Source organism: Chiloscyllium plagiosum, unplaced genomic scaffold (genome assembly GCF_037043375.1).
Source record: "Chiloscyllium plagiosum isolate Xiang-an unplaced genomic scaffold, Cpla_swu_hap1 HiC_scaffold_24, whole genome shotgun sequence".
NCBI lineage: Eukaryota > Metazoa > Chordata > Chondrichthyes > Orectolobiformes > Hemiscylliidae > Chiloscyllium > Chiloscyllium plagiosum.
Window position 1 is genome coordinate 46,574,873 of NW_028270162.1, and position 26,196 is coordinate 46,601,068.

A 26,196-nucleotide genomic window follows, 5' to 3' on the forward strand; every position below is an offset into this window, starting at 1 on the left:
ACCAGATGGGCCAATGGGCTGAGGAGTGGCAGATGGAGTTTAATTCAGATAAATGCGAGGTGCTGCATTTTGGAAAAGCAAATCTTATCAGGACTTGTACACTTAATGGTAAGGTCCTAGGGAGTGTTGCTGAGCAAAGAGACCTTGGAGTGCAGGTTCATAGCTCCTTGAAAGTGGAGTCGCAGGTAGATAGGATAGTGAAGGAGGCGTTTGATCTGCTTTCCTTTATTGGTGAGAGTATTGAGTACAGGAGTTGGGATGTCATGTTGCGACTAAACAGGACATTGGTTAGGCCGCTGTTGGAATATTGCATGCAATTCTGGTCTCCTTCCTATCAGAAAGATGTTGTGAAACTTGAAAGGTTTCAGAAAAGATTTACAAGGATGTTGCCAGAGTTGGAGGGTCTGAGCTACAAGGAGAGGCTGAACAGGCTGGGGCTGTTTTCCCTGGAGCATCGGAGACTGAGGGGTGACCTTATAGATGTTTACAAAATTATGAGGGGCATGGATAGGATAAATAGACAAAGTCTTTTCCCTGGGGTCGGGGAGTCCAGAACTAGAGGGCATAGGTTTGGGGTGAGAGAATAAAGATATAAAAGAGACTTAAGGGGCAAGAGGGTGGTACGTCTATAGAATGTGCTGCCAGAGGAAGTGGTGGAGGCAGGTACAATTGCAACATTTAAGAGGCATTTGGATGGGTATATGAATAGGAAGGGTTTGGAGGTACATGGGCCAGATACTGGCAGGTGGGACTAGATTTCGTTGGGATATCTGGTCGGCATGGACAGGTTGGACCGAAGGGTCTGTTTCCATGCTGTACATCTCTGACTCTATGACATGCTTGTCAAATACTGTTCGATTGTGCTGTTTGTATGCTTTAGGAAGTGTCACCATTTCAGTAGATAGAGATCATTATCATGTCCTAAGTTAAGGTCCTTCTTTTATCTTATCATTATAATTTAAATTTCTATTATTGATATTGTATGAGCAAACAAGCTGCTTGGTATTTCTGTAATGTTCTGTTGTAATTGGATGAAGCTGAAGTAATTAAGCATTGGGTGAACACCTGGATTAATATTGTATTGTGATCAGAAAGATGTCAAAAAGTGCTCAGAAAACAAAGTCAAAGCTTGCGTAAATCCATGGTTGTAGAAGGACGACAATGTAACTGCAGGAAACCCTTTGTAGCAGGAGCTTAAACATAATTAATTTCTTGGATATGAATTCGGTAGAACTCTGCTCGGAAGGTTTTAAAATTCAGAAGTTCCCCAAGAATTGATTATGTATCTATTACAAATTGAGAGGCTAAGAGGTTTTGAGACCCATTACTGATCTTTAAGGTCACTAGACACGAGGAAAGTAGTGGCAGTTTGCAGAAAACTTCAACTGCCCACTTTCAAAAAGGAAAGTAAGACTGAAATGGGTAACATGAAAATTCTATTTAAAATACCAAGTAAAATAAAAGCAACGTGTATGAACATGATGGATTGGTTTACTTCCAATCACATCTGGGATGTAAATTCCTGTGTGATAGGTGGTGTGATATAGTATGTAGACTTTCAGAGTCAGTGAGAGGTTTGCATGAAAGTCCAATTTAATTATGACAATTCTCAAAGTTTTTAAAAATGATAAGAAAATGGAGGAACAGTGGAAGAAAGCAAACTGGTAATAGAGACTGAGGTGTAGGTTATTCCAGTAATAACTATTGACTCTAATTTGTCTAATGGTTTGAATTCTGAGACTTGTTGCACATATTAACCAGCTAAGAGAGAATATATTCAAGTGGCGAATCAACTCTTAAAATTATTTGAACAAAGTATGTAGTAGATTACATTTTAGTGCCAACAGCAATGAAGTGCTGCATGCAGGTAGGAAAACAGATGTCACAAAGCCATTTCAACAGTATTCATGGACTAAGGGTGGAGTTGTTGAAAGGAAATAAGAGGAATATTCACAAATCTGCTGAACATTTCATGAGCAGCAACCAACTCACACCAAATGAATGTTGAATTGTCCAGGAGAACAACAGACTTCGTGAGATGATAAATGCTGAAGTTATTCATAAGGTACCTAGACTTTGTTTTATTCATTTGTGGTGCCTTGCTTTAAGCATTGGAAGAACAATGAAGCAAATCTGGCTCATGGACAGATTGGAGAAAGTAAGACTTCTCAATGTTGAAATAGGCATTATAAACACACATCTATTTCTACAGAAAAGGTAGACACAACTGAACAGGAATTCGCCAATTTATAGCAAGAAGAACAGATTCACTTCATTGAGTTTAGGACAGAAACTTGGATTTCTTGGCACAGTGTGATGAATTCAAGAGGTGGATTTTAAGAAGGTGTGGAAATGAAAAACCTTTTGTAACGTTAAACGATATGGATCATTTTAGATGAAGCTAAGAAAGGGTGACCTCAGTGCAGCCTGATACAAAAATGCAGTCACATGGTATCAGGGGTGAGCTAGCAATATGGATACAGAACTGGCTTCGTCTTAGTTGACAGAGCAATGGAAGGACGCTTTTCGGAATGGAGGGCTGTGACTAGTGGTGTTCCACAGGGATTGGTGCTGAGACTCCTACTGTTCGTGATTTACGAAAATGTAGCTGTTTAATTAGTATGCTTGCGCACAATACAAAGATTGGAGTTGCGGGTAGTGAGGAGGATTGTCAGAGGATACAGTGGGATGTAGATCAGTTGGAGGCATAGACAGAAAAATGGCAGATGGAGTTTAATCCAGGTGATGCATTTTGGAAGGTCAGGTACAGGTGCAAATTATACAGTGAATGGCAGAACTCTAAGAGTATTGATATGCAGAGAGATCTGGGTGTGCAGTCCACGTCTCTAAAGGTGGCAACCCAGGTTTTTTTAAATTTAAAAAAAAAAAGGCCTATGACATACTTTCCTTTATTGGAAGGGGCATTGAGTATAAGGATAGACAAATTATACTGCAGCTTTATAGATAGTTAGGCCACGCTTGGAATATTGTGTACAGTTCTGGTCTGGTAGCACACACTAATAGAAGGATGTGGATGCTATGGAGAAGGTACAAAAAAGCTTTACTAGGATGTTGCCTGGCATAGTGGATTTTAGCTTTGAAAAAAGGTTGGATAGATTGGGTTAGTTTACATTGGAATGCGGGAAGCAGAGGGGTGACCTAATAGAAGTTTATAAGATTGTGAATGGCATGGGTAGAGTGGAAAGTATGTGGCTTTTCCCCAGGGTGGAAGGGTCAATTACTAGGTGACATGGATTCAAGGTGCGAGGGGTGACATTTACAAGAGATGTGAGGCAAGTTTTTCACTCAAAGGATGGTGAGTGCCTGGAATGTGTTGCTAGAGGAGATGGTGGAAGCAGACACAATAGCAGCATTTAAGAAGCACCTGGACAAATACATGAATAGAAAAGGATTAGAGGCATAGGGATCCTGTATGTGAAGGTCAAAATGTGGGACATAGGATTGGAGGGCCGAAGGGTCTGTTCCTGTGCTGTAATGTTCTTTGTTCTCTTGAACTTACTGATCCAGTTATCTTGTGATCTTTCGATTTCGGTGTCTGAATTTGTCTGCCACCTATATGTATTTATATACCCTGATAATTGATTTAGGTTACATGGTGGACCTACTTAGAGTAAAATTCCTTTCGCTTTCAAAAAAAGGTATTCTTAACACAAAAAGCCACTAGCATGTAGGCTAGCTTTGACTTTGTCTTCTCCTTAAATTTCTTCCTCTTTCTTTTTACCATTCCATTCTAGCTGACAAGATAAGTTGCACAGGACCAGCTTTCAGTATTCTAAAACTACCTGTCAGGAGACCGGAATCAAAAAGTGTGGCGCTGCAAAAGCACAGCAGATCAGGCAGCATTGGAGGAGCAGGAGAGTTGACGTTTTGGGCTAAAACCCTTCATCAAGAATGTGGGATAAAGGGCTTATGCCTGAAATGTCGACTCTCCTGCTCCTCAGGTGCTGCCTGATCAGCTGTGTTTTTCCGGCGTCACACTTTTTGACTCTGATCTCCAGCATGTGCAGTCCTCGCTATCTCCGAGGAGACAGGAGTGTTACCCTGGATGATTTGGTTTTCCTTTCTGAAATATCCAGTATCAACATTCAACTATAGTTGAAATGAAAAACTTAATGCATTATAGGAGCTTCAAATAGAGCCAGTGTAAAATGTGAATGTGACTAAGAACGAGCATTTGCAATAAGGTGAATGAGTTAGTCATGCACATAGGTGTAAGTTGGTAACGGGTTGTTAGAATTACAGAGACTTGGCTGTGGGGATGGGACCTGAATACCTAGGGCTTATCAGTTTTTAGAAAGGGCAAGTGAAAAGGTTCGGGGGGGGGGGGGGGGGTGTGGTGTGTTGGGATGGCATTGTTGATTTTAAAGAGGATATTAACACAATAGCGAGGAAGGATATGGGCTCCCAAACTGTAGTGTTAATGGTGGGAAAGACTTTATCAAGAAATTTAAAGATACAAGCCATAAAGGTACAGCTGTAATTACAGGCAAATTTAATCTGCATATAGATTGAGCAAATCGAATTAGTAACTGTGCTATAGCTGATTAATTCCTGGAATGTGTATGACATGGTTTTATGGATCAATATGAGCCTGATGTCGGTGGTGGGCAAGTTGTTGGAGGGAATCCTGAGGGACAGGATGTACATGTATTTGGAAAGGCAAGGACTGATTAGGGATAGTCAACATGGCTTTGTGCATGGGAAATCATGTCTCACAAACTTGATTGAGTTTTTTGAAGCAGTAACAAAGATGATTGATGAGGGCAGAGCGGTAGATGTGATCTCTTTGGACTTCAGTAAGGTGTTCGACAAGGTTCCCCATGGGAGACTGATTAGCAAGGTTAGATCTCACAGAATACAGGGAGAACTGCCATTTGGATACAGGACTGGCCCAAAGGTAGAAGACAGAAGGTGGTAGTGGAGGGTTGTTTTTCAGACTGGAGGCCTGTGAACAGTGGAGTGCCTCAAGGAATGGTGCTGGGTCCACTACATTTCATGTATATAAATGATTTGCATATGAACATAATAGGTAGAGTTAGTAAGTTTGCAGATGACACCAAAATTGGAGGTGTAGTGGACAGCGAAGAAGGTTACCTCCGATTACAACAGGATTAGATGGGCCAATGGGCTGAGGAGTGGCAGATGGAGTTAAATTTAGATAAATGTGAGATGCTGCATTTTGGGAAAGCAAATCTTAGCAGGACTTGTACACTTAATGGTAAGGTCCAAGGGAGTGTTGCTGAACAAAGAGACCTTGGAGTGCAGGTTCATAGCTCCTTGAAAGTGGAGTCACGGGTAGACAGGATAGTGAAGAAGGTGTTTGGTATGCTTTTCCTTTATTGGTCAGAGTATTGAGTACAGGAATTGAGGTCATGTTGTGGCTGTACAGGACATATTACATGCAATTCTGGTCTCCTTCCTATTGGAAAGATGTTGTGAAACTTGAAAGGGTTCAGAAAAGATTTACAAGGATGTTGCCAGGGTTGGAGGATTTGTGCTACAGGGCGATGTTGAATAGGCTAGGGCTGTTTTCCCTGGAGTATCGGAGGCTGAAGGGTGACCTTATAGAGGTTTACAAAATCATGAGGGGCATGGATAGAATAAATAGACAAAGTTTCTTCCCTGTGGTGGGGAAGTCCAGAACTAGAGGGCATAGGTTTAGGGTGACAGGGGCAAGATTTCAAAGAGACCTAAGTGGCACCCTTTCACATAGAGGGTGGAATGTGTATGGAATGAGCCGCCAGAGGATGTGGTGGAGGCTGGTACAATTGCAACATTTAAGAGGCATTTGGATGGGCATATGAATAGGAAAGGTTTGGAGCGAGATGGGCCGGTGCTGGCAGGTGGTTCTAAATAGGGTTAGGATATCTGGTCGGCATGGATGGGATGGATCGAATAGTCTGTTTCCATGCTGTACATCTCTATAACTCTAATGTTGAGAGACCAACTGCAGAACAGGTCATCCTAAACTAGGTATTGTGTAATGAGAAAGGAAAAATTGGCAATCTAACTGCGTGAGGTCCCTAAGGAAGAGTGACCATAATATGAGAGAAGAGTCAGAGAGTGTGGTGCTGGAAAAGCACAGCTGGTCAGGCAGCTTGCGAGCAGCAGGAGAATCGACATTTCAGGCAAAAGCCCTTCAGGGCAGTCCTCACTTCCTCCTCCATAATATGAGAGAATTCTTCATTAAAATGGAGAGTGACGTAGCTGATGCAGAGATTAGGATTCTGAATCTAAATGAAATAAACTGACCTAGAGGAAGCTGGCTATCATAAATTAGGAAATGTTACGTAAAGGGATAATGCTGGATAGGCAATGGCAAATATTTCAAGTACATGGAGCAACTGTATCAATATTTCATTCCTGTCTGACGCGAAATAAAACTGGAAAAGTAGCCCTACCATGTCTAATGAAGGAAATTTGAGGTGGTAGTGTTAGATCCAAGGAAGGTATACAAAGGTTGCCAAAAAGCAGCAGACCTGAAGATGGAGAACAAAAGTTTGTTTTTGGTGGGGGCGGGGAGAAAGAGGGAATATAAAAAGTGATTTTAAAAGCTTCAGTAGCTATGTAAAGAGAAAATGATTAGAGAAGACCAAAAGCAATGTGGGTCCCTTCCGATCAAACCGGTGGAGTTATAATGGGAAACAGATGGCAGAGCAATTAAACATGTATTTTGGTTTTGCCCTCACAAAAGAGGGCACAAATAACATACCAGAAATGCTGGTGAGTACAGGGTCTTGTGAGAGGGTTGAACTGAAATAAATCTGTATTTATATGGAAATAGAGTTGGGGAAATTGATGGGATTAAAAACTGATAAGTCCCCAGGGCCCAATAATTATATCAAAAAGGATGATGAATTGTTTAAATATTGGAGCCAATACTGAACAAGCCACCTCACTGTGCCACCTCTTTACAAGAATGGTGTAATCCCTACCTGTTATTAATGTTTTTACATAAAAGATGTATCAAATAAATGCTTTGCAGATTTTTAAATAATCCCAGAGTACTTAAAGTGCCCCTAGAAATAATGGATGCATTGGTCATCTTTCAAGATTCTATAGATTTGGGAACAATTTCTATGGATTGAAGGGTGGCTAATGTAACCATACTATATTTAATATTTAAATAAAAAAACAAAAGAGGAGGGAAACTAAATTATAGACCAGTTAGACTGATGTCAGAAGAAGGGAAAATGCTAATTAACTATAAAAGATTTAGTAGCAGAGCACTTGGGAAACAGTGCCAGGATCAGACCAGGTCTTCATGGATTTACAAAAAGAGAAGTTCTGTTTGACAAATCTACTGGAATTCTTGTTTTTTGAAGATGTAACTAGTAGTGTTAATGAGGGTAGTTGGTGTGATTTGATAAAGTCCCATATGATTAACATGTATAATTAAAATATTTGGGATTGGTGTAGTGCACTCTAATGGATAGAGACCTAGCTGGCAGACAGTTATTTTCAGAGTGATAGCAGGAGGCTAATCAGGTACTGCAGGAATCAGTGTTTGGACCCTATCTATTCACATTATTATTTTAATGATTTAGATAAGGCAACTAAATGTAATATCTGAGTTTGACGATAACACCTAGCTGGGTGTGAGGGTGAACTGAGAGGATGCCAAAGGTGCTTCGGTGTGATTTGGACGAGTTGAGTGAGTAGGTAAATATTTGGCAGATGAATTGTAATATGGAAAAGTGTGAGGTTATCTACTTTGGTAGCAAATGCAGAGAGACCTGGGGATCCTTGCACATTACTCACTGAAAATAAGCATCCAGATGCAGCAGGCATGAAGAAGACAAGTTGTATGTTGATCTTCACAGCAAACTATTCAAATATTGGAGCAGGGATATCTTGCTGCATTTGTACAGGGTCTTGGTGCAATCATACCTGGAATATTGTGTGCATTTCTGGTCTCCTTATCTGAGGAAGGATTTTCTGGCTACAGAGGGCATATAGCAAACTTTTCACCAGATTTATTACTTTGTGGCAGGACTGATATATGAAAACAGTTAGGATTATCTTGATTGGTGTTCGTTGTGTTTATGTTACGGGATGATTAATCCAGAGGCCTGAACTAATTAAAGAACTATGGAAAGGCTTTAGCATAGAAGGAGGCTATTCACGCTCTGTGTCTGTGTTGACTGTAAGACCACCATAGCTCCTCTAACCTGACTCACTCTTTTCTGTGTCACCTAACTTGTTTTGTTCTCTTTTAGATTCATAGAGATGTACAGCATGGAAACAGACCCTTTGGTCCAACTTGCCCATATCAACCAGCTATCCTAACCTAATGTAGTCCCATTTGCCAGCACTTGGCTGATATCCCTCTAAACTCTTATTTATATAGCCATCCAGATGCCTTTTAAATGCTGTAATTGTACCAGTGTCCACCCCTTCCTCTGGTAGCTCATTCCATGCATGCACCATCCTCTGTGTGAAAAAGTTGCCCCTTAGGTCCCTTTTTATGTCTTTGCCCTCTCACTCGAAACCTATGCCCTCTAGTTCTGGACTCCTCCTCCTCCTCCTCTCTTCTTTCCCCCTCCCCCCGGGAAAGAACCTTGTCTTTTTACTCTATCCATGCCACTCATGATTTTATAAACCTCTCTAACGTCACCCCTCAGCCTCTGATGCTCCAGGAAAAACAACCACACCCTATTCAATCTTTCCTCATAGCTCAAATCCTCCAACCTTGGCAACCTGCTTTTTAAATCTTTTCTGAACCCTTTCAAATTTCACAATATGCTTCCGATAGGAAGGAGACCAGAATTGCATGCAATATTCCAGAAGTGGTCTAACCGATTTCCTGTACACCGCAACATGACCTCCTAAATCCTATACTTAATGCAGTGACCAATAAAGGAAAGCATGCCAAATGCTGCCTTCACTATCCTATCTACTTGCGACTCTACTTCCAAGGAGCTATGAACCTGCACTCCAAGGTCCCTTTGTTCAGCAACACTCCCCAGGACCTTGTCATTAAGTGTATAAGTCCTGTTCTGATTTGCTCTTCTAAAATGCAGCACCTCACATTTATCTAAATTAAACTCCATCTGCCACTCCTCAGCCCATTGGCCCATCTGATAAGACCCTGTTGTAATCAGAGGTAACCTTCTTTGCTGTCCACTATGTCTCCAATTTTGGTGTCATCTGCAAAATTACTATGTTTACTTCTTGTTTACATCCAAATCATTTATATAAATGATGATAAGCAGTGGACCCACCACCAATCCATGTGGCATACCACTGGTCACAGGCCACCAGAATGAAAAGCAACCTTCCAACACCACCACCACCTGTCTTCTACCTTTGAGCCAGTTCTGAATTCAAATGCTAGTTCTCCCAGTATTACATGAGATCTAACCTTGCTGACCAGTCTCCCATGGGGAACCTTGTCAAACGCCTTACTGAAGTCCATCTAGATCACATCTACCGCTCTGCCCTCATCAATCCTCTTTGTTACTTCGAAAAACTCGATCAAGTTTGTGAGTCGTGATTTCCATGCAGAAAGCCATGCTGACTATCTCTAATCTCTTCTAACTCCGTTTTGTTTTGAAAGCCATAATTGATCTGCCTCCATTTTTGGGCAATGCATTCCAGATACTAATACTGCATTTAAGAAAAACAATATTTTCTCATGTCACCATTGTTCACATAATTGTATTCCTTGTCCCTGTAACCCTGGAGAAACTTGAGAGACTAGAGTCATTGTTCTGTTTCTGTGCTGTGCATCTCAATCGGTCCAACTCGTCCATGCTGACCTGATAATCCTAACCTAATAAAGTTCCATTTGCCAACATGGCCTCTAAACCCTTCTGCTGTTCATATACCTGTCCAGATGCCTTTTAAATGTTGTAATTGTACCAGCCTCCACCACTTCGTCTGGCAGCTCATTCTATACATGTACTACCCTCTGCGTGAAAAAGATGCCCCTTAGGTCTCTTTTACATCTTACCCCTCCCACCCTAAACCCATACCCTCTGGTTCTGGACTCCCCACCCCAGGAAAAATATCTTGTCTATTTACATGATTCATGCCCCTCATGATTTTATAAACCTTTTTTAAGGTCACCCCTCAGAGTCCGATGTTCCAGGAAAAACAGCCCCAGCCTATTCAGCCTCTCCCTATAGCTCAAACCCTCCAATCGTGCCTACATCCTTGTGAATCTTTTCTGAACCTTTTCAGGTTTTACAACATCTCTCCGAAAGCAGGGAGTCCGGAATTGCACGCAATATTCCAACAGTGGCCTAACTAGTGTCCTGTACAGCCGCAACATTCTTGTTTTTGGAGAAAGTGTACAGTCATGGCAGCGCAGGCGGTGGAATGTTCCTCCTGCAGGATGTTTGAGGTAGGGGTGACCACCGATACTCCTGCCGACTTCGTCTGCAGGAAATGCAGTCAGATCCTGATCCTCACCGAACGAGTTGGGGAACTGGAACTGGAGTTGGATGAACTGAGGATTATTCGAGAGGCTGAGAGGGTGATTGATAGAAGCTACAGGGACATAGTTACGCCGGAGAACAGAGGTAGCTGGGTAACAGTTAGAGGTGGGAAGGGGAAGAAGCAGGCAGTGCAGGGTTCCCCTGTGGTCGTTCCCCTAAAAAATAAGTATACAGCTTTGGAAACTGTTGGGGGGGACAGCGTTGCAGGTGTAAGCTGCAGTGAAGGGGTCTGTGGCTCTGAGACTCAGAAGGGAAAGGGGGAGAGGAGGAGAGCGCTAGTTATAGGGGACTCTCTAGTTAGAGGGACGGACAGGCGGTTCTGTGGACATGGGCGAGACTCACGGATGGTTTGTAGCCTCCCGGGTGCTAGGGTCCGAGACGTCTCAGACCGTGTCTTCAGAATCCTTAAGGGGGAGGGTGTGCAGCCAGAAGTCGTGGTGCACATTGGCACCAACGATATAGGTAGGAAGAGGGGTGGGGAGGTCATTCAAGAGCTCAAGGAGTTAGGCTGGAAGCTAAAAGCTAGGACAGACAGAGTCGTCATCTCTGGGTTGTTGCCGGTGCCACGTGACAGTGAGGCAAAGAATAGGGAGAGAGTGCAGTTGAACACGTGGCTGCAAGGCTGGTGTAGGAGGGAGGGCTTCAGATATTTGGACAATTGGACTTCATTCTGGGGAAGGTGGGACCTGTACAAACAGGACGGGTTGCACCTGAACCAGAAGGGCACCAATATCCTGGGGGGTAGGTTTGCTAGCACTCTTCGGGGGGGTTTAAACTAATTTGGCAGGGGGATGGGATCCGGACTTGTAGTCCAGCAAGTAAGCTAGCTGTGTGTCAGGATGCCCAAGACTGTAGGGAGGCTGTGGAGAAGGTAGCACTGACAGGGACTACTTGCGACACAGAGATGGGCTCAAGTGCGTATACTTCAACGCAAGGAGTATCAGAAATAAGGTGGGTGAACTTAAGGCGTGGATCGGTACCTGGGACTACGATGTTGTGGCCATCACGGAAATAGATGTGGGACAGGAATGGCTGTTGGAGGTTCCTGGTTACAGGTGTTTCAGTAAGATTAGGGAGGGTGGGAAAAAAGGAGGGGGGGGTGGCATTGCTAATTAGAAATGGTTGCAGAAAGGAAGTTTGAGGGGGATCTGCCTTTGGAGGTAGTATGGGCTGAAGTCAGAAATAGGAAAGGTGCAGTCACCTTGTTGGGTGTTTACTATAGGCCCCCCAATAGCAGCAGAGATGTGGAGAAACAGATTGGGAAACCGATTTTGGAAAGGTGCAGAAGCCACAGGGTCGTAGTCATGGGCGACTTCAACTTCCCAAATATTGATTGGAAGCTCTTTAGATCAAGTAGATTGGATGGGGCGGTGTTTGTGCAGTGTGTCCAGGAAGCTTTTCTAACGCAGTATGTAGATTGTCCAACCAGAGGGGAGGACATATTGGATTTGGTACTCGGTAATGAACCGGGACAAGTGATGGGCTTGTTAGTGGGTGAACATTTTGGTGATGGTGACCACAATTCTGTGACTTTCACCTTGGTTATGGCGAGAGATAGGTGCGCACAACAAGGTAGATTTTATAATTGGGGGAAGGGAAATTACGATGCTGTAAGGCAGGATTTGAGGAGCATACGTTGGGAGCATAGGCTGTCAGGGAAGGATGTGGTGGAAATGTGGAACTTTTTCAAAGAGCAGATACGACGTATCCATGATATGTATGTACCTATCAGGCAGGAAAGAAATGGTCGTGTGAGGGAGCCTTGGTTGACGAGAGAGGTTGAATGTCTGGTAAAGAGGAAGAAGGGGGCTTACATAAGGTTGAGGAAACAGGATTCAGACAGAGCAGTGGAGGGATACAGGATAGCCAGAAGGGACCTGAAGAAAGGGATTAGGAGAGCTAAGAGAGGGCATGAAAAATCGTTGGCGGATAGGATCAAGGATAACCCCAAGGCATTTTATGCGTATGTGAGAAACCTGAGAATGACGAGAACGAGGGTAGGTCCGATCAAGGACAGTAGTGGGAGACTGTGTATTGAGTCGGAAGAGATAGGAGAGGTCTTGAACAAGTACTTCTCTTCAGTATTTACGAACGAGAGGGACCGTATTGTAGAAGAGGAGAGTGTGAAATGGACTGGTAAGCTAGAAGAGATACCTGTTCGGAAGGAAGATGTGTTGGACATTTTGAACAACTTGAGGATAGACAAGTCCCCCGGGCCTGACGGGATATATCCTAGGATTATGTGGGAAGCAAGAGAGGAAATTGCAGTACCGCTGGCAATGATCTTCTCGTCTTCACTGGCAACGGGGGTGGTACCAGGGGACTGGAGAGTAGCGAATGTTGTGCCCCTGTTCAAAAAAGGGAATAGGGATAACCCTGGGAATTACAGGCCAGTTAGTCTTACTTCTGTGGTAGGCAAAGTAATGGAAAGGGTACTGAGGGATAGGATTTATGAGTATCTGGAAAGACACTGCTTGATTAGGGACAGCCAGCACGGATTTGTGAAGGGTAGGTCTTGCCTTACAAGTCTTATTGAATTCTTCGAGGAGGTGACCAAGCATGTGGATGAGGGTAGAGCAGTGGATGTAGTGTACATGGATTTTAGTAAGGCATTTGATAAGGTTCCCCATGGTAGGCTTATGCGGAAAGTCAGGAGGCATGGGATAGAGGGAAATTTGGCCAATTGGATAGAGAACTGGCTAACTGGTCGAAGGCAGAGAGTGGTGGTAGATGGTAAATATTCAGCCTGGAGCCCAGTTACAAGTGGTGTTCCGCAGGGATCAGTTCTGGGTCCTCTGCTGTTTGTAATTTTTATTAATGACTTAGATGAGGGAGTCGAAGGGTGGGTCAGTAAATTTGCAGATGATACGAAGATAGGTGGAGTTGTGGACAGTGAGGAGGGCTGTTGTCGGCTGCCGAGGGACTTAGATATGATGCAGAGCTGGGCTGAGGAGTGGCAGATGGAGTTCAACCCTGCCAAGTGTGAGGTTGTCCATTTTGGAAATACAAATAAGAATGCGGAATACAGGGTTAATGGTAGGGTTCTTAGTCAGGTGGAGGAACAGAGGGATCTTGGGGTCTATGTACATAGATCTTTGAAGGTTGCCACTCAGATGGATAGAGTTTGTAAGAAGGCCTATGGAGTATTATCGTTCATTAGCAGAGGGATTGAATTCAAGAGTCGTGAAGTGATGTTGCAGCTGTACAGGACTTTGGTTAGGCCACAGTTGGAGTACTGTGTGCAGTTCTGGTCGCCTCACTTTAGGAAAGATGTGGAAGCTTTGGAGAGGGTGCAGAGAAGATTTACCAGGATGTTGCCTGGAATGGAGAGGAAGTCGTACGAGGATAGGTTGAGAGTTCTCGGCCTTTTCTCGTTGGAACGGCGAAGGATGAGGGGTGACTTGATAGAGGTTTATAAGATGATCAGAGGAATAGATAGAGTAGACAGTCAGAAACTTTTTCCCCGGGTACAACAGTGTGTTACAAGGGGACATAAATTTAAGGTGAAGGGTGGAAGGTATAGGGGAGATGTCAGGGGTGGGTTCTTTACCCAGAGAGTGGTGGGGGCATGGAATGCGCTGCCCGTGGGAGTGGTAGAGTCGGAATCATTGGCGACCTTTAAGCGGCATTTGGATAGGTACATGGATGGGTACTTAATCTAGGTTAGAAGTTCGGCACAACATCGTGGGCCGAAGGGCCTGTTCTGTGCTGTATTGTTCTATGTTCTAACATGGCCTCCCAACTAGACTCCATGCTCTGTCCAATAAAGGAAAGTATAGTAAATGCTGCTTTCACAATCCTATATATCTGTGACTCCACTTTCAAGGAATTATGAATCTGCACTCCAAGGTCTCTTTGTTCAGCAACATTCCCCAGGACCTTACCATTAAGTTTATAGGTCCCGTGCAGATTTGTTTTTCCAAAATGCAGCACCTCACATTTATCTAAAGTAAACTCCAACTGCCGCACCTCAGCATATTGGCCCAAAATCCCATTGTATCTGAGGTAATCATCTTCGTTGTCCACTACACCTCCAATTTTGGTGTCATCTGCATTTGGGGGCAGCACAGTGGCTCAGTGGCTAACACTGCTGCCTCAGCGCCAGGGACCTGGGTTCGATTCCAGCATCTGGCAACTGCCTGTGTGGAGTTTGCACATTCTCCCCGTGTCTGTGGGTTTCTTCTGGGTGCTCCAGTTTCCTCCCACAATCCAAAGATGTGCAGGTTAGGTGAATTGGCCATGCTAAATTGCCCATAGTGTTAGGTGCAGGGGGAAATGTAGGGAAATGAGTCTGGGTGGGTTACTCTTCAGAGGGTCGATGTGGACTTGTTGGGTCGAAGGGCCTGCTTCCACACTGTAGAGAATCTAATCTATACAAAGAACAAAGAAAGTTACTGCACAGGAACAGGCCCTTTGGCCCTCCAAGCCAATCAAAACCTGTTGCCTATTTTCTAAGCATCTGTATTCTTCTGCTCCCTGTCCATTCATGTATCCTTCCAGATACATCTTAAATGACGCTATCTTGCCTGCCTCTACCACCTCTGCTGGCAAAATGTTCCAAACATCCACCACTCTCTGCATAAAGAACTTTCCACGCATATCTCCCTTAAAATTTTCCCCTCTCACTTTGAAATAGTGACCCCTAGTAATTGAATCCTCCGGGGGGGGCAAAGCTTCTTGCTTTCCACCCTGTCTATACATCTCATTTTTGTAAATCTCAATCAGGTCCCCCCTCAACCTCCATCTTTCTAATGAAAGTAATCCTAATCTACTCAACCTCTGTTCATAGCTAGTGCCCTCCATACCAGGCAACATCCTGGTGAACCTTCTCTGCACCCTCTACAAAACGCCCATATCCTTTTGGTAATGTGGCAACCAGAACTAAATGCAATATTCCAAATGTGGCCGAACCAAAGTCTTATACAACTTGCCAACTTTTGTACTCAGTACCCCATCTGATGAAGGAAAGCATGTTGTATACCTTATTGACCTGCGTTGCCACCTTCAGGGAACAGTAGGCCTGAACACCCAGATCTCTCTGTACATCAATCTTCCCCAGTGCTTTTCCATTTATGCATAGTTTACATCCTCTTATGTTCACATCCAAATTCTTTATATAAATGATGAAAAACAGTGGACCCAGCACCAATCTTTGTGGCACACCAGTGGTCACAGGCCTCCAGTCTGCAAAACAACCCTCTACCACTACCCTCTGTCTTCTGCCTTTAAGCCAGTTCTGTATCCAAATGGCTAGTTCTCCCTGTGTTCCATGAGATAAATCTTACTAAGCAGTCTACCATGAGGAACCTTGTCGAACGCCTGACTGATCACGTCTACCACTCTGCCATCATCCATCCTCTTTGTTACTTCTTCAAAATACTCAATCAAGTTTGTGAGACACGATTTCCCAGGCACAAAGCCATCGTGACTATCCCTAATCAGTCCTTGCCTTTCCAAATGCATGTACATCCTGTCCCTCAGAAACTTGCCCACCACTGGTGTCAGGCTCACTGGTCTATAGTTCCCTGGCTTTTCCTTTCCTTTTTTGAAATAGAAAGATATCAAACCAACTTCAGACAATGCCAAAATGAAAGTATGCCAACAGCGGTCAACCTAGCAAGTGGCCACAGTTGGAGAAAAAAAAATTCTCAAGTGGGTACTTGAAAATTGTCAGAATGAAAAATGTGTTAGTTGTGAGGCCACCCAAATCCATGCATGTAAAGAATCGAAGAAGGATGGATTTTCTGGTTTTAAGGCATGTGCTGGATGGGTGGTGTGCCAGGTTCATGAGAAGGCATGACTTAGTACTTTGGCAGAGAACTAAGATTGCACAAAAGGCTGTCTGCTGAACTAGAAGATAAGGTATTGCAGTTTCACCAGTCTGTAATGAGAAATCAGCAGAAGGAGGCTACAAGTTGTGCATTGGAAGCATAGATGAAACACCTATTGCTCTCAACATGCCGGAGAATCGAACTGTGAACCAAAAAGGAGAAAAACAATGTTGGTTTAATTTAAGGTGTATCATGTAATTGTATTTTAAAGCTGTGTTATACTTATTTTTCATTTTGTGTGTATAACTAAAAGCTTACTAATTTTTGTTTCTATTGTCATTATCTAATAATTACTTTAATTCGCTATTTTCCTTTATTTGTTTTGAGATCAATTGGGTTTCTGCTAATGATGCAGAATTTTGGACTATAGCATGAATTTTAGCCCATTAAAAGTCACATCCATGTAATATCCAACCTCATAAATTTAACCTTAAATCTAAAGTGTTCACCTTTTACCTGAGTATATACTATATTTTCTTAAATCTTCCCTGCACCTTTACGTACTTCCTGTTGGGCAGTGCCTCGAATTGAATACAATGCTGCAATTGAGGCTGACTCTATCTCCATATATAAAGTCCTGCACCTCACAAGACGTTTTAAGCAATTTAGCAATCTGCATTGCCACTTTCTAAAATTTGTGAATATATACACTGGGTTTCAGTGTTCCCATATGCTCTTTAGAATTGTAGCCATTATTTTACTTTGCTTTTCCTTGTTCTTCCTACTAAGTTGTATAATTTTACATCTCTCTGCCTTAAATTTAATCTGCCACAACTCCAAAAATTCATCCCTTTGTCATCTTGAAGTCTATCATTCATCTCCTGGTAGGACTTCGGAGTTTTGTATCAGCTGCAGATTTTGAAGTTATGCCCTGAATGCTCAAATTTTGGTAATTATTGTATCATCCAGTCAATCAACTATCTTTGTAATTTTGGCAACACCCTTTTCCATAGTAACGACAAATGCAAAATAGTATTTTGGTCCCTGATCAGCCCCACCCTTTGTCTACTATTCCTTTTACTATTTATATGCATATAGAAGACTTTTAGATTCCTTTTTGTTAGCTACCAGTCTCTTCACAAATACTCTGACTCTCATTTCCTTTTTCACTTCACCTCTGAACATACAAATGAAAGTAAGACAGAATTAGTATTCTAAATCTGATATTGGAGATCAGCACCCTTTTGTTTACTTCATCTTGCACTTTTTTTTGTTACTGAAGGAATTTTGACTTTGGTTGCAACATCTTCCTTTGTTATGGAAATGTACTTTGTGCCCAGCGTCTCTTAGTTCAAGACAATTCTGTTGCAGTTTTGGCTGGCAATCTTTTGTTTCAATTTCACTGAAATTGGCTTTCCTTCAGTTAAATATTTTCACTTCAGATGCTGAGCAGGACCAAGTCAAATATTGTGGCTACAAGAGCAGATCACAGTTTGGAAATTCTATAGTGAGTAACTCCCTACCTGTCTCCCAAAGCCTCAACTCCATCAACCAGGCACATATCAGGAGTATTATGGAATACTCTTAATTTGCTTCTACGTGTGCAGCTTCAACACCACTCAGAAGTTTACTGTTGTCCGGCACTCCTTCCCAAGGCTGCAAGTATACCAAAACCACAGTAGTTCGAGAAAGTGTCATTGCTTTCTTGGGAGCAGTTGGTGATGGGCAGTAATACTGGCTTTGTTAGTGGTGCTTGTCTCCCAAGAGCAAAATTGCTTATGGTTCTTTCCATAAGTAAAAACTTAGTAAAGTTAAGCATGGTGATTTGGAGGAAATAATTCAAGCCCCACCATGACAGCTAGGGCATTTAAATCAAATTCTATAAAAGGCTGAAATAAAGTTATTCTTTTCACGATGAATATTCAGGTACCTTAAAACAACTTTATTGAAGGGATACACCTGGTTCACTTGGTATGACCTTTGTAATTCAAGTCAGAGTGCTATGGTTGACTCTTAATTATCCTGAAAATAGTTGTTTTTAAAAAAGCAATTCTGCAGCTCGGAATAAATGATAAATCTTTGCTTTACTGGTGAGTCTCACATCTGTGTTTTTTTAACCAAATTATTATTTGTACTATAAGCATTTATATTTTATTAAAATTCAGTTAAGGATGCCATTTTCCATGCTAAAAGGCATTGGCACAACCATATACTTTCATGGTCATCACTTGTACCAGCTTTTTATTCCAAATTGTGTTTGATTTAAATTCATGATGAATTGGTATCATAGGATTTGAACTTCTATCTCCAGATGGTTAACCCAAGCCACTGGATCACTACTTTTTAGCAACATAACTGCTTCCAGGTTGTCTACCCAGGTGTTTTGAGTGCTAATTCTACCATGATTAATTGTAAATGTAATTGAATGCATGTGGATATCTGTTAATTAGATTGTTGCATGTTTCATCCATGTCCTGTGACAAGGGTCTAAAGAATTGCTGGCCTCTGGAGTGGCGTAGCAAACCATTTGGTTGTAAAGGCAAGCATATATCCATTTTCAGGACAACTTGAGGATAAGAAATAAATGGAACACAACCAGTGCTGGCCATAATTTGAGAATAACTTCTTAATAATTATGTTAGCATGTAGGCATTACCTTTTATTAAATTTGTTTGATTACCTGATATTTGCGTTTAATGTTATCTGTTAAATGATATGAACTTATACTTTTTTAAAGGTTTGGATGTCGGTTTTCTTGCTGAACTGGAAGGTTCATTTCCAGAGATTTTGTTACCCTGCGAGGTAACATCTTCAGTGGGCCTCAGGCGAAGCAATGCTGAAAATTCCTGCTTTCGACTTATGTTTGGGTTTCTTTGGGTTGGAGATGTCATTTCCGGTGGTGGTGATATTTCCTGTGAAGTCACTTCCTGTTCTTTTTCTCAAGGGGTGGTAGATGGGGTTTACATCGATGTGTTTGTTGATGGAGTTCCGTTTGGAATGTAATTCTTCTAGAAATTCTAGTGTGTGTCTTTGTTTGGCTTGTCCTAGGATGGATGTGTCGTCCCAGTTGAAGTGGTGTCCCCCCTTCTCCATATGTGAGGATACTAGCAAGAAAGGGTCATGTCTTCTTGTGGCTAGTTGATGTTCATGTATCCGAGTGGCTAGTTTTCTGCCTGTTTGTCCAATGTAGTGTTTGTTACAGTCCTTGCACAGTATTTTGTAAATGACATTAGTTTTGCTCGTTGTCTGTATTAGGGTTATCGAGTTCATTAGCTGCTGTTTTTAGTGTGTTAGTGGGTTACCATGATGCCAAGGCATGAAATTCACTAAAGAGGAGGAAAACAACAACAAAATGCCATTCCTAGATGTCACAATAGAGTGAACAGCCAATGGAGAACTTCAAACCAGCGTCTACAGGAAAACAACACATGCAGAAGCAACCACCCCGCTACCCACAAACTAAGCTGCATCAGAACATTATTTCAACGAGCCAGCACACACTGCAGCACAGAGGAACTACGCAGAGCAGAGGAAAATCACCTATACCGTGTATTCAAAAAGAATGGGTACCCATTGAACACAGTCCGCTGATTTCTCAGCAACAAACCCAAACGAGCAGAAAAAACACATCCAGAAACCCTAGCCACTCTCTCCTACATCAGACATTTCAGAAATTACTGCCAACTACTCAGACCCCTTGGCATCATGGTAGCCCACAAACCCACCGACACACTAAAACAGCAGCTAATTAACTCGATAGACCTTAATACAAACAACGAGCATCAACTAGCCACAAAAAGACATGACCCTTTCTCGCTCGTATCCTCACATATGGATGAGGGAGGACAACACAGCCATCCGAGGACAAGCCAAACAAAGACATGCAAGAGAATTCTGAGAAGCATGGCATTCCAACTGGAACTCTATCAACAAACACATCGAGTTAGACCCCATCTACTACCCCCTGAGAAAAAGAACAGGAAGTGACTTCACCACAGGAAATAACATCACCACAGAAAATGACATCAACAACCCAAAGAAGCCCAAACATATAAATCGAAAGCCGGAATTTTCAGCATTGCTTCGCTTGAGGCCCATTGAAGATGTTTCCTAGTAGGGTAACAAAATGTCTGGAAATGAACCTTCCAGCTCAGCCAGGAAACCAACATCCAAAACCTCAATCTGAGCTATAAATCTTCTCAAAAATCACTTTTTAAAGGTGATCAATAAAATGTGAATCTCTTCAGCATAGTAACTTTTGCTTGGCTGCCATTTTCTTTTCAAATATCTTTGTCTTCGCTTCCTCCCCCAAAAAATGGTGAACTATCAGTCCTAACTTCAAGTTTACTATTCATAACTTCAAGTTTACTATTCATAACTTCAACTATTATGTAAACTGCTTAACTAAGGCAAGTAGTTAGTCATGTATGGATTTCAAATTCTCATTGGTGTTTTATGCAAAGTAACAGGCCTATGTCAATATTGCATTAAGGCATCATGTGCAGTTACTATGAGAAAGTGAGGACTGTAGATGCTGGAGTACCAGAATTGAAAAATGTGGTGCTGGAAAAACACAGTAGGCCAGGCAGCATCCGAGGAGCAGGAGAATCGACGTTTCGGGCAAAAGCCCTTCTCCTGAAGAAGGGCTTATGCCTGAAACGTCGATTCTCCTGCTCCTCTGATGCTGCCTGGCCTACTGTGTTTTCCCAGCACCACATTTTTCAACTCTGCGCAGTTACTATGTTCTTGTTTGTTCAGAGAAGGCCTTTCTCTGGCGCCAGAGACCCGGGTTCAATTCCCGACACAGGCGACTGACTGTGTGGAGTTTGCACATTCTCCCCGTGTCTGCGTGGGTTTCCTCCGGGTACTCCAGTTTCCTCCCACAGTCCAAAGATGTGCACGTCAGATGAATTGGCCATGCTAAATTGCCCGTAGTGTTAGGAAAATGTAAATGTAGGGGAATGGGTGGGTTACGCTTCGGCAGGTCGGTGTGGACTTGTTGGGCCGAAGGGCCTGTTTCCACACTATAAGTAATCTAATCTAATCAAAATCTAATCTTTCATTGTATTTTTCTTGATTTACAGGAATAGTTTTAAATGAACTGAGTTAATGCTTTTTTTTAAAATAAAAAAGAGCTGCATGGTCTCTTAATACAATATTTTACTGACCACAAAATTAACTAATGAGCACACATTTACAATGACTAGACCATAGCACATTAGTACAGTCGTGTGTACCTGATGGAGTATGTTCTACCTGAATTAATTGCAAACATGCAGATCCTGCAGCCTCATTGTGAAGTTGGAGCATTCTGTCACCATAAACTGGCAAGCTCTTTTTGGTGTTAAATGGCTTAAAAACACCATGAATCATAGGCCATTTTCTGCGCTGTGATTCTTTCAGCCCATAATGTCTGTACCCACCTTCTGAAGAGCATCCCACCCAAATCCACACCCTTACCCATCTTTGTAACCCTGCATAGGGCTTTTATCATAGCAAATCCACCTAACCTGCCCATTCTTGGGCACTGTGGGACAATTTTTAAGCATGGTAAATACAATGACTGCAGATGCTGGAAACCAGATTCTGGATTAGTGGTACTGGAAGAGCACAGCAGTTCAGGCAGCATCCAAAGAGCTTCGAAATCGACGTTTCGGGCAAAAGCCCTTCATCAGGAATAAAGGATTCTTGTAGCTCCTTGGATGCTGCCTGAACTGCTGTGCTCTTCCAGCACCACTAATCCAGAATCTGGTTTCCAGCATCTGCTGTCATTGTTTTTACCTCGTTGATTTTAACCCTACTGCGAATCCTCTTGCAAGGACGCCTGCCTTGAAGAAGTTTTCCTCCTCTCTCTACAAGAATCCTTTATTCCTGATGAAGGGCTTTTGTCCGAAACGTTGATTTCGAAGCTCCTTGGATGCATTTTTAAGCATAGCCAGTCTACCTAACATGAACATCTTTGGACTGTGGGAGTGGGGGGGAGCTGGAGCCCCCAGAGGAAGTCATGCAGATACAGGGAGAACATACAAACCCCACACAGACAGTTGCACCAGGCTGGAATCAAAACAGGCTCCCTGGTGCTGAGGCAGCAGTGCTAACCACTGCCACCATGTTGCCACCCTAGGTTCTTTGAACTATGTCCTTTTTTGGTAAAGTTGGTTTAAATGGGGAACTATTTTCTGTAGATACAGCAAATGTATGAGACGCAATCCCTGCTTTTGAATTGTTAGTCCATTTCTGTGGGTAAACATAGCTGTGGGAATCAGAAATACTAACTGTTTCAACAATGGAGCTGAGGCTGTGAAGCGGATCTGATCAAGAAAAGAGCAGATCTTTCTCTAGCTGACCCTCCTATGTGTTGTTAAATGCAGTACAGAAGGAACTTGCAATTTGATGTGAGATATTTGAAAGTCAGTTCGGTGTTTTTAAAGGAAAATGCAATCAGTACCTTTTGCACAGCACGGTCTCTTAAATGACAAATTAATGACCTAGATAAGTGATTTTGATGTGTAGGCACTGGCAATGGAAGTGGAGAAATCATTTCCTACTGAGATGGTTTTTATCTGAGAGGGGCAGTTTAATAATCCTGATTAACGAACAGTAGTTTTGGCAGTGAAACATCTGCTCAGAGTTGCACTGAATTGTCAGTTGAGATTATATGCTTACATCTAAACTAAGGGTATATGCTTGTGTAACTGGTCAGGACTTGAGTCTTTTTGGATTATCTAGCTTAAGCGCTCCCATTGGAGTTTCCCTCCATGTTCAACCAAATTGCAAGTTGTTACGCAGTAGAGAAGGGACTATCTGATCATGTGTACCTACATTCTTTCCTTGAAGGAACTATTCATTTGGTCACACTTTTTCCTATTTTGAACCCCTGTATGTTAATCCAACTACTTTTCTGAAAGTTGCTATTGCCTCTGTCCTACCACATGTTCAAGCAGTGAATTCATGATGTTCAAAGCTAGTTGTATAACTTCTGTTGACACGCACACGCTTTTGAGAAGTTTGATCGAATGCTCCCCACTTGCCTGTATGAGTGCAGGTCCAATAACACTCCAGCACAATGTCATCTAGGACAAAGCGCCCTACATGATTAGCACCACATCCCTGAACATTCATTCCCTTCCCCATGAATGCACAGACAGCAGCGAGTATCATCTAAATGATGCACTGCAGAAATTCACCATGGCTTCTTGGACAGCATCTTGTAAAATTACAGCTGCTATCATCTAGAAGGGTAAGGGCAGCATGTTTATCTCTTTCTCAATCGTTTTTTAAAAAAAAAAATTCAAGTAGAGTAATACTTTTACGTACTGTGTTCGAAGTCATGTCTGGGTCACAGCATTTACCTCAAATGGTTTGCCCAAATGGCTCCGTGCCTCTGTTATCCTATTATGTAACAGCAGCAACTTGGGAACTATATTTTTATTCCTTCAATTCTGTCCTTTTATACATGCTGCATTATTCACCACTGTATCTTCAGTCCTGTATCCCTAAAGCTCAGGGATCCTTCCACAAAGCTCCCCTTTTTGAGACCGATCTTAAAACCACACAACACTTTGTACACCCCAGTCCAACACCGGCATCTCCAGATCTTAAAGATAGGTTTTAAGTTATTGGTCAGCAGTCCATTTGTCATCTCCTTTGACCCTGTATAAGCTTTTTGGTTTGATTACAATCTTGTGAAGTAGCTATGGAGAGTGAAGCTGATGTGAAAGGTATTTTTACTTATTAGAATCAGTGCAAAGGTGTGTCACAGCACTGTGGATTCAAAACTGAATTATGATTTTTAAATATTACTTTATTTGCAGTTCTTCAGTGACGGATCATAATCTCTACAAGTTGATGTGAATTTTACCTTGTTTCCTTCTGGAGCCCAAGACTACTTGAAGCTCAGACAGGAGATGCTGCCATAAAAGCAATTATTTATTTTGTGTATGTCAGCAGTCATTCCTCTGAGGAACTGTGAACATTTTTATTACCTTATTTCCATTATAAGCTAATGACAACTTAGACTTCAGGGACATCAATGTTGTGTTATAATGGGAGAAAATCCAGTTATGATATTTGTTTTAAATTTAAGGAAAACCATTTGAACTTCCTTTTATTTGTGCATCAATGATTTATTTAATGTTCCTATTAACTATTTGTCTGCAAAGATCCACATAATTCCTGAATTGGTTGAAAATTATTTATTTTCAATTGAAGCATGACTTTCTTCAAACTCCCTGATCGTTTTAACAGTTTTGTTTTTAGAGAGCTGTTTGAGTTCCTCAAATCATATTAAATGAAGGAAGGAAATAGGCTGGCAAAGAATAAAAGCAGGAAATTTATAAATCCCCCAAAGTTGTGTGTAGTATTCATGTGTGCATGCTCCTATAAGCTTTAGGAATTGAGACAGTTTTTAACAGCAGGCACCTCAAGGAGCTGAAGAAGCACTATCAATAGTGCTTCCACTTTATTCTCCAAATCTGGTGATCAGAATGATGGTCCAACAGCTATGTCCTCTCCCAATTCTGGATTAGTGGTGCTGGAAGAGCACAGCAGTTCAGGTAGCATCCAAGGAGCTTTGAAATCGACGTTTTGGGCAAATGCCCTTCAGGAATAAAGGCAGTGAGCCTGGAGCGTGGAGAGATAAGCTAGAGGAGGGTGGGGGTGGGGAGAAAGTAGCATAGAGTACAATGGGTGAGTGGGGGAGGGGATGAAGGTGATAGGTCAGGGAGGAGAGGGTGGGGTGGATAGGTGGAAAAGGAGATAGGCAGATAGGACTAGTCCGGACAAGTCAGGGGGACAGTGCTGAGCTGGAAGTTTAGAACAAGGGTGAGGTGGGGGAAGGGGAAATGAGGAAACTGTTGAAGTCCACATTGATGCCCTGGGGTTGAAGTGTTCCGAGGCGGAAGATGAGGCGTTCTTCCTCCAGGCGTCTGGTGGTGAGGGAGCGGCGGTGGAGGAGGCCCAGGACCTCCATGTCCTTGGCAGAGTGGGAGGGGGAGTTGAAATGTTGGGCCACGGGGCGGTGTGGTTGATTAGTGCGGGTGTCCCGGAGATGTTCCCTAAAGCGCTCTGCTAGGAGGCGCCCAGTCTCCCCAATGTAGAGGAGACCGCATCGGGAGCAACGGATACAATAAATGATATTAGTGGATGTGGAAGGCTCCTTTAGGGCCTTGGATAGAGGTGAGGGAGGAGGTGTGGGCGCAGGTTTTACAGTTCCTGCGGTGGCAGGGGAAAGTGCCAGGATGGGAGGGTGGGTTGTGGGGGAGGGGGGGCCTGAACCTGACCAGGTAGTCATGGAGGAAACGGTCTTTGCGGAAGGCGGAAAGGGGTGGGGAGGGAAATTATATCCCTGGTAGTGGGGTCTGTTTGGAGGTGGCGGAAATGTCGGCGGATGATTTGGTTTATGCGAAGGTTGGTAGGGTGGAAGGTGAGCACCAGGGGCGTTCTGTCCTTGTTACGGTTGGAGGGGTGGGGTCTGAGGGCGGAGGTGCGGGATGTAGATGAGATGCGTTGGAGGGCAACTTTAACCACGTGGGAAGGGAAATAGCGGTCTCTAAAGAAGGAGGCCATCTGGTGTGTTCTGTGGTGGAACTGGTCCTCCTGGGAGCAGATCCGGCGGAGGCGGAGGAATTGGAAATGCGGGATGGCATTTTTGCAAGAGGTAGGGTGGGAAGAGGTGTAATTCGGGTAGCTGTGGGAGTCAGTGGGTTTGTAAAAAATGTCAGTGTCAAGTCGGTCGTCATTAATGGAGATGGAGAGGTCCAGGAAGGGGAGGGAGGTGTCAGAGATGGTCCAGGTAAATTTAAGGTCAGGGTGGAATGTGTTGGTGAAGTTGATGAATTGCTCAACCTCCTCGCGGGAGCACGAGGTGGCGCCAATGCAGTAATCAATGTAGCGGAGGAAGAGGTGGGGAGTGGTGCCGGTGTAATTACGGAAGATCAACTGCTCTACGTAGCCATCAAAGA